This window comes from Malaclemys terrapin, chromosome 24 (assembly GCF_027887155.1).
Source record: "Malaclemys terrapin pileata isolate rMalTer1 chromosome 24, rMalTer1.hap1, whole genome shotgun sequence".
Taxonomy (NCBI): domain Eukaryota; kingdom Metazoa; phylum Chordata; order Testudines; family Emydidae; genus Malaclemys; species Malaclemys terrapin.
Window position 1 is genome coordinate 7989099 of NC_071528.1, and position 16582 is coordinate 8005680.

At 47.5% G+C, this 16582-nt stretch overlaps 1 protein-coding gene across 2 annotated transcripts in view; it reads right to left on the bottom strand.

Moving 5' to 3' along the window:
* The window catches only part of LOC128828749 (tyrosine-protein kinase ZAP-70), a 46580-nt gene extending 33241 nt beyond the window's left edge, over nt 1-13339 (bottom strand). The window contains exon 1 of one of the 2 annotated variants that reach the window (XM_054013674.1): nt 13113-13339. The gene's annotated coding sequence lies outside the window, so the exon portion shown is untranslated. Of the gene's footprint in view, nt 1-13102 lie in introns of both variants that reach the window. The other variant, XM_054013675.1, reaches the window with a different exon arrangement.
* Between the last annotated feature and the right edge of the window lie 3243 nt (nt 13340-16582).

Here is a 16582-nt window from a genome sequence, read left to right on the forward strand (position 1 = left end):
GACATGCAGATAGCATCTTTCGTCAGGAAAGGTCCCAGAGCACTTCCCAAGTTGTTTATATGGCTCATTCACCCACCTCTGCAACGTAAAGTTAGTGGAGCAGAACGGCTGGGATGTCCCTCGGAGATGGGACGTCCCAGCCGTTCCGCTGCTGTGACCTTACACAAGCGTCTGGGGAAGAGAAGAATACATTCTCCAGTTAAAACTGCAGGAGGGGATTTAGAGAAGGCAAACATAATTACCCAAGTTGGAATTTGGCCAGGACATCACAGTTAACATCTCTACTCTTGCAACATCTGCCAAGAGATCACGAGTCACAAGGCTTTTGTATCTCATTTGAAAGGGCAGTCTAGTGGGGCCAGCAGATCCAGGCGTGACAATACCCTTTTTAGATAGCTTGTTTGTCACTAAGCAGTGGTGCTGTTCACTTTTATGAATACAGATGGTTGAGTGCCTGGAATGGAAGCCATTGCCAGCCGGGGCAAAAGCCAGTAGAGCCTGGGGTGCATTCATCCGTTCTCAAACAAAGAGAAGTCTGCTTTGTATGGAATAAAGCTTTAAAAAGTTGCTGTTTTAAAAAGAAGTGGACACCTGGCCCCCGATGCAGCTGCCCCTGGCAAACGAGGGAGCCAGGCATCCTGATCTTGCTGTGATTTATTTCAGTTGGCATCTCAGTATCAGAAAAATGTCAACAAACTTGCAAAAATTCAGAGAGGAGCATTAAAACTGCCGAAAGGCTGGCGGGACTGATTTATGAGTATAATTCTCATGAACTGACTATGCACATGGTGTGTTGGCCAAGCATGACTGGGGGGAAAATGTGATAGCCAACTCCAAGTGTCTGAAGAGCTTGATCACTAAGGAGAGAGAGGAGGCAGTTTGTTAACCTGTTCCAAGGGGATATTATTAGTAGGAATGGCCTGGTATTAAGGAAAGGAAAATGTAGGCTGGTTATCAGGAAACATTTCCATTTGAGCATGGAACCATCTCCCTGAGGGAAGTGGTGGAAGTCCTATTACTTGAGTCATTTGAAACTGGACTAGAAAACATACTGTAGGGAATAATCCCACATTGGCAGGTAATGGATGGGATGAGCTAATAGGACTTTCCCATATCTAATTTCTGCAATTCTGTGAGTTCCACTTGGGGAAAATGATTCTCCGGATTTCTAATCTTGGCCTGAGTGTAATGTCAGGCTCAGCGAATGCTCTGTAGAAAACTCTGGAAAAGGTTCCATGGAGAAATGTTCTGCTTCCATGGGTTGGAATGCTGTCGTCTTTTCTGCTGGCTGTTAAAGGGCTTGAACTGACTGCCCTGAAGAACGAGCTCCTCCCTTTCCTGGAAGGTGGCTCAGCCCTGACCTACAAGCCCATCACTAGCGGAAAAAACTGAGTTCAGTCTCAATGGCCTGGTCAGTCCTTAGCCTTTGCGTTCTCTGTGCTGCTGGTCCCGGGTGTCTGGTTTGAGTTACTCCAAGCCCTTCTTTGCTAAGATATTTTTAATAATTTAATTAATGGAGATATCCCATCTCCTAGAACTGGAAGGGACCTTGAAAGGTCATCAAGTCCAGCCCCCTGCCTTCACTAGCAGGACCAAGTACTGATTTTGCCCCAGATCCCCAAGTGGCCCCCTCAAGGATTGAACTCCCAACCCTGGGTTTAGCAGGCCAATGCTCAAACCAGTGAGCTATCCCTCATATTTATTGCCGTTCTGAAGCCGAGTCAATCTTCCTAAGCCTTCCCCATGGCCTTGCTGTCTCGCATACTTGGCACCCTAGGCAAACTCACCGGGGCCGTTAGCACCGCATGTTTAGAGGCTAACTTCCCAGTGGGACATCTGCTCATAACCGGTCCCAGCCCCTTCTATGGCCGCACAGAGGCTGCAGCTAAAATCAGCAGCCAAGGGTTAATGTTCTCCCCAGAAAACCCTCAGACCTCTGTCATCTCCAGCCACACCCTTCTGCAGTGCCCAGCAACGTCCAGTTATCTCATCAATGTGCAGGCTGCTCCTTGGATCATCTGGTAATAACCCGTGAAAACAAACTCTCCTGGGGGAACATTATTGCTCAAGGAACTGGGTTTTTGCCACAGAGCCTTTCACCTCCAGATCACTGGATTGAAACCAGTCCTGATGAGACGTGATTGGCTGTTCCAGGCTGACAGCTGTTTGGTAGCCCGTAGGGGAAATGCGTTTGTTGCCTCGGTCTGATTCATAGCGAACTAGCATCCTCATCACAACGATTAGGTTGACACAACAATCTAGTTGGCACCCCCCAACACACACCCAGAAGAGAGTCCAAGAACTGAATTGACTAAGGGGATGAACTTGCTCTTTGAGGGAATCCTTCCAGGTCACAGTGAAGTGTGTTGGTTGGAGGGCATGTGGAAGTTTGCCCTGCTGCAACCCGGTTGGTGGCTGTTTTGTGCATAGACTGAGGACTTCAGGGTAGGATTCTCAAAAGCACTCAGCATTGGCTTCACTCGGCGCCCAGTGAAGTCAAGGTTAAAACTCCCACTGACTTCAGCAAGAGCTGCATACAGCATTGCGCACGTCTGAAAATCCCCAGCCGTCTCTGGCACCCCTCAGTCCAGAAGGAGGAAGCTGGATGGGGGAGGGTGGGGAAGATGCGGTTCTCTCTGACCATGGGGCCTTTGCCCGGGCACATGAATGGACGAAAGACTGGCTAGAGTTCCTCTGGGCCGTGTCCATTGGACCTGTTCTCTGCCCGGTGTCCCCCCTCTGCATTGCTTGTCTTGATCCCGTGACCTGCACCCCCATGCCTATTTTGACGTTCTTTGTCCTCCATAATCTGTTGCTTTTTGGACTCTGTGCCCCCTCCCTGATTTGAGGGGCGGTGGGCCAGTTGTCATTTTGGTAGGCTCCACCCACCAACTCAGGGTTCAAGTAGGCTGGCACCTTTGTCCAATGCCAAAGCATGCTTTAAATAATTAATAATGATCATATGGCCATGCTGGCATCTCACCTAGGGTGACCAGATGTCCTGATTTTGGGGGGCTTTTTTTATATTGGCACCTCCACCCCCTGTCCTGATTTTTTACACTTGTGATCTGGTCACCCTCATCTCACCTTTGCTTTCGTGCTTTCTGTGTGTGATCACAATCTCTCCAGATAAGGAACAGGCCATATATGTGCATTTATACACATGAAATGTTCAGCATGTCAGCTTTTTCCACACAAACATCTGGGGGGGAGGGGGGTGTAATGACTTTCACTGTGAAGTGTCACAATGTTGAAATGAGAAATTCTTCTCGGTTTTCCATTTGCCCTAGTGACCTCTAAGAGGCTCCAGTCTGGTCTGTTGGTGAAACGTGCCGTCGGAGGCGCTTTAAGCAGAACGACGGGAGGGAGAGGAGGCGGTTGACGGAGTAACAGAAAGGCAGGGAGAATGTGATGAATCTGTCTTTGTCTTTTTAAAATTGACACAACTGGCGTCATGCGAAGCAGGGGTGGATGAACCAGTCTGGATAGTCTCTTACAAGACGTTGCCTTAATGGCCTCTTGAAGGACTTTGTCAAAAACATTTGGAAAGTCCAAATAAACGTATTCATTCATCAATTTTACGGTCTCATGGGACCCCAACGATCATCTAGTCTCTCACCTGCTGTCTAACAGAGGCCAAAACCTTTCAGGGAGGGTAGAATCAGATCAAGACCCACCACATTCATTTCACACATGCCACCAGACATTCATTCTGGACCAGTGCGGGATTTGAACCCATGCCCTATAGGTGATGGGCACCATCCCCGTATCCCACCTGGTGAGCTGTTCATCTCCCCTCTCCTGCTCTTTGTCATCTCATTCTTCCTCCACAATGATTTGGCCACACGCAAAAGATTTCTAAGCACTTTGGGATGGTACATTTTTGGCTGAATAATCCTTGGTGCTAATCCTCCTGAAAAGTCGACATTCGTTAACATTTTCACTAATGCCCAGCAACTGTCCAGATACTTGCGGCTAATGGATAATATAGCCCCAGGAATCTGCAGGCTCAGTGGTTTTACTATGCGTCCTGCAGAGGTTTGCTTACCCCGAATGCTGTCTGAATTGGGATCATTCCAGGAGCCCCTGGAAGAATCCAGCACATCCCGTAGAATCCATCTCCCGACTGGGCCTTGTGGAATTCTGCAAGCAGCCCTGCCAAGTCTCGCTGCAGGGGCAATGTCCTGCTTTGGTTTTAACCCTTGCGATTTGAAGGATTTTTCAGTGTGTGTCAAGGGAAGTGTTAAAATTCCTCTCCGCCTCTTTGTGAAATCTCACTATATTTCAGCACTCCCGGCTGGAGAGCCCTGGAAGGAGCTAGAGAAGAGGGGCCTTTGAGAGCCAGGGGTCCTTTCCCATTGACAGACAAATTCACGGTCGATTTTACCCGATACAACGGGAAATTTGTATTTCAGAAACATTCACTCAGTATTTTTCTTTACTTGCTGCCTGACATGTCTGTCATGTGGCTGTGTACTACCTTAGAGGCAGGTGAAGTGATTTCTCAATCTCCAAAGCACTTTGGGGTCCTTCAGGATAAAAGGTGCTTTTATTTATATAGCAAGAGAGACTAATAATCATAATAATTAATAATGTACTGGGGTAGAAAAGACAGGCGTTGCCCTAAGGTGCTGCTCCTACTTGCATCCGGTCTGGACTGTTTATACATAATTACCCCTGCTAAACTAACCCTGTAACTAATTCTACTAAGCCTGTAAACCCTCCCCGCTTCCCTTGAGCTCCAGGTTAACATCGTAGCTGCGGTCCACCCACATCCTAGCAATTGCAGGACCAGGGGTGTAGGTCTGGTCTACGCTAAGTAGTGTTACAGTTGGCATAGCCTTGCATGCATCCGCACTTAATTCTGTGTCCTGCTCACACAGCTATTCCCCTACTCCCGAGCGACGTACAACCCTCTACCAGCAGAGTGCCAATGTGGACGTAGAAGTACCAGGATAAGCAGTCCTCCAACAACAATCCCACAGTGCAACTGTCCCTTCAGCATTGCACTGCCTGGTAAAGGATTTGAACCCTGCTGCCCACGGGTGTCAGTGCCCATGTCTAACACTGACAGACCCCAGTCAGCGGCAGGTGGGCTTGAACCTGGGGCCTATGAAGCTTAGTGCATTAGTCTCTACTGCATGAGCTAAACGCCAGGTAACTCTTAGCCAAAGCCGTAGCAGACTCATTAATCTCTAGCTCAGTGGTTCTCAGCTGAGGTACACGTACGCCCGGGGGTAGGCAGAGGGCTTCCAGGCAGTACGTCAACTCATCTAGGTATTTGCTTAGTTTTACAACAGGCTACACAAAAAGCACTAGCGAAGTCCGTGCAAACAAAAATTTCATCCAGACAGTGACTTGTTTATACCGCTCTGTATACAATACACTAAAACGTAAGTACAATATTTCTATTCCAGCTGATTTATTTTATAATGATAGGGGAGATGAGAGTCAGCAATTTCTCAGTACGAGCGTGCTGAGACATTTGTGTATTTTTGCGTCTGATTTTGTAAGCAAGTCGTTTTTAAAGTGAGGTGAGACGTGGAGGCATGCAAGACCCATCAGACTCCTGAAAAGGGTACGGGAGTCTGGAAAGGTGCAGCGCTACTGCTCTAGGTGCCACTAGAGGGGGACAAAGCACCACATCCGGCAGGCCTGGGTTACACAAGCCTCTCATTTTCAAAGCTCTGTGTGTTGCTGCCAGCAACAATCTGTTACCTGCTCCATAGGTGCTGGAACCGGGGGTGCTGCCGCACCTCCTGGCTTGAAGTGGTTTCCAGTTTTGTTCAATGGCTTTCAGCCCGCTCCCTCCCCCCCCCTATAGAAATTGTTCCAGTGCCCCTGCCGCTATCTTTCTCATCTCTGCAAGCACGGCCCCTGCTCCGCCTCCTGCTGCTGCATGGCCCAGGAGTGAGATTCTGGATCGTCTTGGGCTGTGGGCAGAGTAGCATGTGCAGGCCCAGCTGTGGCACTCCCGCAGGATCAGGGGAAGTCGGTGGGGGCTCAGCCCCTTGCAAGAAATGCCCAGAATCTTGTAAGGCCAGGGTCAAACGTACAAATTCTGGGTTCACAACTGCAGTGAAGTGGGCGGCGCTTGTTTGAATGTTTCTGCTCCAGAGTGCAGATGTGCCACTTCCTGCCGGCTCTTGAAAAATAAGTCGTATGGTCCTGCGACCAAAGGCAGTTTAACCAGGCTCCGCTTTCCATTGACGCCACTGGGGATTTTGCCGTGCCCTTTGATGGGAGCAATATCAAACCTGAAATGAGCTATCACCGAAGTAATGTTTGACCATCAGATTCCCATGTGGAATTTGGCCTAGGAGCATTAAATCTTTAAAAAAAATCCAAGGGAAGATTTTTAGCCAGCGCCAGCCAACCATGCATTTTCCTGGAGGACAGTAACTGAACGTCCAAACTGATTTTGTGCCTGTTCATTCATGTATTATTCATGCACTTGTGGAACTCGAGAAAAGTTGAATAAAGATGCAGGACCAGATTCACCAGTGCAGTCCCGCAGAGGTGCTGGAACTGGGGGTGCTGCCGTACCTCCTGGCTTGAAGTGGTTTCCATCATATGCAGGGTTTACAGTTTGGTTCGATGGCTCTCAGCACCCCCACTGCAAATTGTCCCAGCCCCCCTGCACTCCAGCTGCTTTGCACTGCCCCGGCAGTTATAAATCCACTTCAGCTGGTCAATTCTCCGGGCCCATGGCTCCTTTGTGTCAGCAGAGCACGGTAAAGCAGCCAGGCGTACTGGTGAACGTGACCCTGATCAGTTATAAACCCAAAGAACTCTCCTGCACCTGCTCTGATACTTGAACGATAGGCCTCCCCCCGGAGAAGTACACATTTAGGCATGTACAGGAAGATTTTCCAAGGACCTAAGGGTATGTCTATGCTACAAAGAAAACCTTGCCGTGGGGAGTCTCACAGCCCGGGTCAACTGACTCGGGCTTGCACTCCAGGGTTAAAAATAATGGTGTAGACATTCCTGATTTTGGGCTGGCGACTGGACTATGAAACCCAGGCTCTAAGACTCTCTACTGTGATAGTTTTAAATGTATGGAGAGATCCCCTCTCCTAGAACTGGAAGGGACCTTGAAAGGTCATTGACTCCAGCCCCCTGCCTTCACTAGCAGGACCAAGTGCTGATTTTGCCCCACATCCCCAAGTGGCCCCCTCAAGGATTGAATTCACAACTCTGGGTTTAGTAGGCCAATGCTCAAACCACTGAGCTATCCCTCCTCCCCACATTGTTGAGGTACTGTAAGGAAATTAGGCATCTGAATCCCACTGAAAGTCAATAGGCCCCTAATTCCCTTCAGCTCATTTGACATCCCGGCCTATGTGGGAGTTGTGAGTAGAACTGGATGAAAAATGGTTTTCCTGTCCTGTGAAAATGTTCAATATATCAAAAAACTTTCCCAGCCTGAATTGGGACAAAAAGGCCAAATCTCAAAAATATCAGGGGGGGGAATGTTCAGGTCAATTGAAATGTTTCATTTCAGATTGAGAGACACAGGTGGGTAAGGTAATGTCTCACCAACAGAAGCTGGTTTAATAAAAGATATTGCTTCAAGCACCTTGTCTGTCTAATATCCTGGGACTGACATGGCTACAGCTACCCCTAAGAACATAAGAGCGGCCATACTGGGTCAACCAAATGTCCATCTAGCCCAGTGTCCTGTCTTCTGACAGTGGCCAATGCCAGGTGCCCCAGAGGGAATGAACAGAACAGGGAATCATCAAGTGATTCATCTCCCGTCGCCCATTCCCAGCTTCTGGCAAACAGAAGTCATTTCAATTTTGACAGTTTTTATTTTTTAAATTGTTAGTCTAATTTTTAATTTTGAAAGGCAAAGTCATTTTAAAACGGAACTCTGGACATGTTTGTTTATAAATGTTGAAATGTTCTGTTTTGACCATTTGGAAAGTTTTTTCTACTTTTTTTTTTCTAGCCGTAAAATTAGTCAAAACTGGCCCTTTTCCGCAAAGTTTCCAATTCAACTCATTGGCGTTTGTCGACCCCAAACTCACTGTGTTTGAAAAAAGCCCAACCGGGTCTATCTGGGAATGCTCAGCACCCTTGAAAATCAGGCCATGGATTTAGGTGCCGAAATGTGGAAGGATGGGATGTTCAAAAAGCCTATGGGAGTTAGGCACTCAATCCTACTGAAATTAAATGGGAGGGAGCTGGTTCCTTCGGATCCCTTGAAAAATCCTACGCTAGTTGCCTAACATTAGTGGGCTGGGTTTGCAAACAGTGATGCCAGATGAAGAACAATTCAAGACAGCAGCGAATGTAGGGCCTGACTTTCATTTACACCAAGGGGCCTTCATATAAATAAGAATCAAACTTCCTGTGCTTAGTCTGCTTTGAAATACTGAGGCTGGTTACAGAGCAGTGGGGGCAGGGTAGTGCACAGAGGAAAGACCTAAAAGCTTTGATTTTGGTTAAGGTTCTAATCGGGGCAAATGAAATCGCAAGCCAGCGCAGAACTAATCATCATCTGGGATGACCAGCAAAAACAGATCAGTTGAGCCGACCGGTGCTGCTCCTTGAAGACCCTTAAGTCATACGCTTAATTTATAGTTGATGCACAGCTTAATCGGCAGCCAGTGCAAGAACTGACTAATATTCACACCCGTAGCGAGTGATCTTTAAATGCAGGCTGGGAGCCCGGTCAGTAGCTCCTCGGGGCTGACTCCCCACATCCAGATCATTAGCCTGGAGGAGAGCATGCCACTAACACCGTTTTCTCAGCAGAAGATTTTTTTCCTGTCTTGTTAATCTCCAAAGATGTGGGTAAAACTCACATTAACGCACGTGCTTAAAAGACACGTTCGTGGGCTCTCCCCTTTTTTAAAGGGTGGCATTAAGACCCCAGGGGGAAAAGGTTCAAACTTCATCAGCTCTGCTGCACTTGTAAAACGTTATGGGCACTGAAGTGCAAGCGGATGTTTGCACGAGACCAGCATGCATTTGTGCAAAGCAGGTGACTCAGTGAAAACGGATGTCGGTGTCCGCTAGTTGCTGTTTCTTGTGTGAAAGGGTCCATTCTGAGTGTGCAAATGCACTTGTAATTTTTTGCATTGTTTGTGGAAGTGGCTTGGATGCTGAATTTTGAAATATCCAGCCCTTAACATCTGCTGCATGGCAAAGGCTGAGAAACATTTTTAGCCCTGATTCAGGGAAACCATTAAGCATGTGCTTAAGTTTCATGGTGCTTATGCCCCAGGAAGCCAATCTTACGTGCTGCCTTGAATTGGGATGCTTTCCTGTCCGCGTTGGGCATTCATAGACACAGCTGCTCACGGACTAAATTCCCATTGCCAGTCCGTCCTGCAGTCCTCTTGCTGCATGTTCTGCACATACCCAGGGTATGTCTACACACCGAGCTGGGGGAGTGATTCGCAGCTCAAGGAGACCTACTGGTCCTAGCTCTCATCGCACCAGCGTGTAGCCACAGCTTCGCAAGCAGCGGGAGGGGCTAACTATGGTCTGGGATGGGGTATCCCAGAGGAATCTCAGATCCCCCCCCATAGATCCTACCTCCTGTGCTGCAAACCATACCCTAGCAAGGAGGAGCCCTCCATGCCCAAGCAGCCGACAATGCCACAGCAGAACTGTCATCGCAGCAACCTTACCTACTTGATCTCGGGGCTACTTTGAAATAGTAAAATGCTTTGTGATAGTCGATGGTCTGACAGACAAATAACCAGCCTGTCTGAGTTGTCGTACTGCCCAGAGATGACAGCCGATTACGACCCAGTTCCACACCAGCAGCTAACTGGAGGCAACACATTAAAAACGGCGGGGAGCTTCGAGGACCTAACATTGAGGGGGCTTCTGTTGCATCTCGTTGGCCCATGCACAGAGTGAGGGCGTGGGCTGTGATGGTGGTCAGACCTCAAAGCTACGTCCCCCTGGACTGGGAGATTTTTAAGGGACGTGAGGGCCCTGTTCCCTTTGGATCAGCAGTGAAGCCATGGGATTCTAGGGGTGCGGACTTTCAGAAAAGGCGCATAGCCTGGGCCATCCTGTGTGGTCATCAAAGCTCCATGATGATTCTTACATACACGGTGGTTAAACACCCCTGTTTATGTGGCAAAATATCCACTTGGATAAGAACATTTTTTCGGCCTCTCCCTGCAGTTTCACGTGGCATCATTCACTTGCTGACTTTTGTTCTCTGTTAAGAACGGTTGCTGTTTCACCCCAGAGCGGGCTGCATTTCATTGGTAGATGTAGCAATCCCAGTACAGTGTGTGAGATGAAAGGCATTGAAAGATCAGTCTTATTAGACAATGCAGATTTATCTTAGGGACTTAGCTGGCCCCCATCACTGCAGTATCCAAGCCCCCCACGATCTTTAATATGTTTATTTTCACAGCACCCCCTGAGGTAAAGCAGGGCTGTTCTCCACCTTTTTCAGAGGAGAGCCGAGGCACCAAGTGTCTGATATAAGGTCACACAGGAAGTTTGGAGTAGAGCAGGGAATTGGACCCTGGTCTCCCAAAACCTAGGCTGATGTTCTAACCACCATCCCATCCTTCTTCTTTAGGACCTGTCCTTTCCAGGAGAGCATCTAGCATTCCTTCTTTTCTCCCGCTGCAGTTAATGAATAAGTGACATGAACCTCGTTCTCCCCTCCCCTGCCCCCATACCGGCTGCTACAGTAGAACCTCAGAGTTATGAACACCAGAGTTACGAACTGACCGGTCAACCACACACCTCATTTGGAACCGGAAGTGCACAGTTAGACAGCAGCAGAGATCAAAAAAAGCAAATACAGTACAGTACTGTGTGAATGTAAACTACTAACAAAATAAAGGGAAAGCGGCATTTTTCGTCCACGTAGTAATGTTTCAAAGCTGAATTAAGTCAGCGTTCAACCGTAAACTTTTTGAAGAACAACCATACGTTTTTGTTCAGTTACGAACAATTCAGAGTTCTGAAAGGCCTCCATTCCCGTTGTGTTCATAACTCTGAGGTTCAACTGTACTTGTTTCTAGTCTAATACTAGGAATCTCTTTGGGTCAGGGACCAATCTCTTTGGGTCAGGGACCAACGTTTCCTTCCAGGGATGTAAGGTGCCTCGCAAATGGGGCCTCGATCAGGGCCTGGGAGTGGTATTGCAATAGAAATGAAATCATTGATAATAATTAGTCAGGATGAACTAAATTTAAAAATACAGATTAACCACGGGGAGGCAGAGGGAACGATCCCAGACAAATGATATAGTCTGCAGCAGAAGTCATAATGCTGACAGTCCGTATGTTGCAGTCTGTCTAATACTTCGTTATGGTAACTGGGATTAACAACGGTTCATAGAAAAGCAGGTGCTCTACAACATATGTAGAATTTCAAGTTATTTCATATTGATTCCCCACATTCTGTCTAGAAAGCCACATCTCAGTGGCCCTGAGACCAGTGTCTTGTAACGCATATATAGGTCTTCACCTAGATGGACATCAGCAAATACAAGCTTCTCTCTCTTTCTCCTCCCTCCTCCCCCCCCCGTTAAAATGGTTCAACTCTGACCTACAAGGCCATCAGTAGGGGTGAAAAATGGTTCAGTCCCAATGGCCTGGCCAGTCCCTGACCTCTTTGCTTCCTGTGCTGTTGGCCCCATGGGGCCAAGGTTTGTGTTAGTCAAGACCCATCCTTGCTAAGATATTTATTGCCATTCTTGAGCCAAGTCAATCTTCCCAAGCCTTTGCCACTTCGGTGCTGCCTGACGTACCCGGGACCCAGTGCAAAACGTGACATGGCCCTTAACCCATGTCCCACCCACGTCATGTTTACAGGCTGACTTCCCAGTGGGACATCTGCTCGTAACAGATCCCAGCCCTGTTTTACTGCTTCACAGAGGCTGCAGCAGAGATAGGTAACCAAGGGTTAACGTTCTCCCCAGAAAACCCTCTGCCCACTCCTTCATTTCCCAGGCATTGGCCAATTGAAGGACAAATGTGCCCAGGGCATTGGTTGGTTGAAAGACAGGTGCCCAAGGACAGGAGTGACCTTGTCATGTTTTGTCTCCTCATTATGGTGGAAAAGAACCTTTATAAAAAGTTATAAAACCGCCCATCCACGTTACAAGTTATCACTTAATGCAATTGTGGCTTCATGCCTATTTGTTTATGAAATTGTGTATTCCTCAATTGTGGTGCCAAAGCATTTTACAGGAATATCAGCATGGCATACAGGAAGCTTTGCCACTCCTCAACACCAGTGGAGAAAGGATAATGAATGGAAAAAATACAGAAATCAGACACGGTTGACAAAAATCCGCTTAGATCACCTAATCCCATCCCCCTGCCAACATAGGAACATTCCCTGTGATCTTTTCTCCAGCTCTTTGTCCTGATCTACTTATAACTGACCCACGTTGATGGGGTTCCCACTGCTTCCCTTGGGAGCTTATTCCATGGTCTAACAAATCTGACTGTTAAGAAAGATTTCTGGAAACTTAACCTCAAATTTCCTTTGTTCCATTTTTTCCCATAACCAAGCTCAAATTGATGGGATTTTGCAATGTTGCCTGTCTTCACTAGACAAGTGCAGAGCAAGAAGAGACAAGATGACAAAGAAATTTAGGGAAATAGATGAAAATTTGCCAACAGCCTGTCTTGTGGAGTATAGTTGATGTCGATATTTGTAGGTGGAGAGCCTACGAAGGCCCCCTCTTTATTTAAAGGTGTTTGTGAACAGGGGTCTGGGAATCTCAGCCATGCTCTCCTTCCCGTGTTGCTAACTGGGACCAGGGGTTCTGGCTAGATCCCAGTTAGATCGGAGGAAAGGCTCTGGGGGTGAGTCCTGGTATGGAAAAGTTTGAGAGCCACTGGGTAAAAGGATGTCAGGCCATTTTAATCACTACCCCAAGCTGTCTAACTTCCCTCTGTTTTAAAAGAAAACTCCAGGGGGCCTGAAACACTCTAACCTTCCTCCAGTTTTGTTCTGCTGCACCGCTCCTGAAATCAACAGGGTGAAACTGGAGCCATGCAGCGGTGAATGAGGCTCAGTGCATTTGCAGTGATACTTAACAGGCCCTCGGTGCTCTGAGGACATGTAGAAAGATATAAGAGAAGGGACCACGTACCGTAGCTTACCTGGCTTTGCAGATGGGGCGAGGGTCTCGGCTGGATTTCTTTACATCAAATACGCAGAAAGAAAGCGAACAATGTTCCTGGGCGTAAAAGCAACGTGATGGCTTCAGAAGAGAGCGAGAGAGCCACGTCCCATCCCCTGTGCTGACTGACATTCACAAACCCCCGCCTCTAGGTTTCTTTGAAATGTGACCTATTTCCTTGTCGCAAAGACAGGAAAGGAAAGAAGAGAAGAAACTCTGCAGCTCTGAAGGGGCACAGAGTTCTGAGAACCAGCCCGATATGGTTGCATAACTGCCTGGTATGGAGAAAAACAAAATCAAATGAAGAAACTGATGTGCCCTGCCTGGAGAGCAAAGTTCATCCACGGAGGAGACACCATCCGGGAAATGAGCCCTTTGGCACAAATGCACCTCACTAACATGCCACAACCCTTCACATGGAAATCACTGGGGGCTAGAGCGCAGGGAATCTGCGCCTGGCCACTCCACTGAGACCGCCAAGAAAGGGCCATTTGTATTGCCCCGCTAATGGCTTTTTGGGATATGACACCTGTTGTAACGATGCTGGTTCTGGTTGGACCCAACTGAGAGTGCCAATTCAGGACAAATTGCTTAAAACAGGGCAGTTACAGCCCAAGGCTGGGGTTTTTCCACCTCTAAGGCAAACCAAACCAGCCAGACGGAGAGGACTTTGGTCTCACCCCACTGGCTAACCACAAGTCACACAAGCAATTCCCTTAGGCACTCCAGTTTGCTAATATCACCACCAGAGTCACTCATTATGGGGATGAATGGTTATGAAAACCAGTGCCCCAGTAAAAGAAAAAAGGTTCTCTTGATCCCAAAGGATCAAGCCCCAGACCTAGGTCAATATACAAATCAGATCTTACCCACAAATCACGCTGTTGCCAATCCTTTAGGATCTAAAATCTAAAGGTTTATTCATAAAAGGAAAAAAATAGAGGTGAGAGCTAGAATTGGTTAAATGGAATCAATTACATACAGCAATGGCAAAGTTCTTGGTTCAGGCTTGTAGCAGTGATGGAATAAACTGCAGGTTCAACTCAAGTCTCTGGAACATCCCCAGCTGGGATGGCTCCTCAGTCCTTTGTGTAGAGCTTCCGTTTGTAACAAAGTCACTCCAGAGGTAAGAAGCAGGATTGAATACAGGATGGAGGAGATGCAGCAGCTTGTTATAATCTCTTGCCATGAGGTCTCTGCTTTCTTTGTCCCAAGGACGAGCTGTCCATCACATGGCATGGAAAAACCTCAGAGTCTTGTCTATAGGCATGTCCCTGCGTGTCTTGCTGAGTCACAAGGTGTATCTGCCACCTCTCAAAGGGTCAACCGTATAGCTGATGGTCCTTAATGGGCCATCAAGCAGGCTCGGCAGAGCTGACACCAACTTGTCTGGGGTGTAATCCAGGAGCATAGCACAAGTTTGAAATACAGACCGTATAGAACCAATACTTATAACTTTAAATACAAAAATGACCCATGCATACAGACAGCATAATCGTAACCAACAAACCATGACCTTGTCTTAGACACCTTATTTGACCCCCTTTATACAAGATTTGGTGCCACTACAGGAACTTGGTTGCCACAATGATCTATATGGTTACAGTTCATGTCAATAACATCACATCTGTCCACTAAGAGCTGATCTGAGATCCACCAAACCCATTTCACACTGAACAGCTTCAGGTGGGAAAGACTTAGGGTTACCCCTGCACTGGCTGTAAATCCCTGTCTGAGAGGTGAAAGGATCCCCGCCCCATTACCCATCCAGCCACCTCTACTCTATTTGTCAGCAGGCAGACCTCGCCTCCGTATGAGAAAAGCTCTATGTACCTTTGCAGTAATAACAGTAGCTCATTGCGAGCACCCAGAAGGCATGTCAGGAGGGTCTCATTCTGCTCAGTGCCTCTTTCTCCGTGGACGCCGAACAGTGACCAAGCTTTGGTTTTGTCCATCTTCTGTGCTGCTGCATGGAAAAGACCCATGATAACGGTCCCAGTCCTTTGGCTCACAAATCCCCTATCTGCAGTTTCACTGAGCGTGCTGCAGGTATTTCACATCCTGGTTCCCCCAGAGCCTCGCAGGTGCTGAAAGAGGCAACGGCTCCTTGCCTTGGAAATCTTGGTCCTGTGGATGTATTCGGCCTATCCCGTTCCTCCTTCAGATGGCTTTGTTGAGCCCTCTCTGAAAAGGCGTGCAGCAAAGGCCCTGTCTACACCACAGTCACAGTGTGGGGAACAGAGTTTAGCACCTTTTGCCTCCAAAATCCCAGCCTTTGAGGAGGTAGGAGAAGCTGCCTTGGCTCTTAGTTGTATTTGGATTTTGGATTCGGTCCTCTTCATAGGCCTCCTCCCATAGAGGGCAGCACAAGCTTCTGCACAGATCTGATTCAATCCACTAGAGGGCAGTGGTCACATAGTCCCTTCCGCCATACGAAAACCAGCCCGGGCCTCCCAGTGACCGGCATGGTCAAATAACTCCTGGGTTTGGTTTCTGTCTGTTTAAGGAAGGAGGCTGAGATGTTTAGTGGAGGGGTTCTGAACCTGGGAGGGTCACAACCACCCTGCCCTTCTCAGATTGGTCCGAGTTATATCCCAGGTAGATTTGGAGGGTGATTCGGGGGGGAGTCCCAGTATGGAAGAGGGGAGAGGGTGCAGGTATGGAAAATGTTGAGACGTACTGGTCCAGTAGTTAGAGGTTTAATCCTCTGATATTTCTAAAGTGTTTTAAGGTCCAAGTGCAAGTGCAAACAAGGTCCTAGGACAGAAAGCATATGACAGACCAGCTGCCCATGAATGTTTCTCCTCTTCCCCCCACCCCCACCCCCCCACGGGGTTTTATTGCCAGGTTTCAATCTGGGATTTCTTTTCTTACATTAAATTCTTACATTTAATTCTGCAGCAGCATGAGATTGTGACCACCAGCCTATATTAAAGGTTTAACACTAAACACAGGACTGCTACGCTGCATACCATCCCCACTCAAAACTTCATAGCCTCAGTAGGGATAGGACCCAGATCTTCCTGCTTCAAGGAAGCAGTGCATTTGAGCTAAAGGGAAGCCAGGGATCTCTCTCAATAGTATAGGACAGTGGCTCTCAACCTTTCCAGACTATTGTACCCCTTTTGGGAGTCTGATTTCTCTTGTGTACCCCCCAAGTTTCACTTCACTTAAAAACTACTTGCTTACAAAATCAGATATAGAAATACAGACGTGTCACCGCACACCATTACTGAAAAATTGCCGACTTCTTTATTTTTACCATATAATTATAAACAAAAAAATCAATTGGAATATAAATATTGTCCTTGTGTTTCCATGTACAGTATACAGAGCAGCATCAGCAAGTCGTCTGTATGAAATTTTCATTTGTACTGACTTCATTAGTGCTTTTTGTGTAGCCTGTTGTAAAATAGGGAAATATCTAGATGAGTTGATGTACCCCTTGGA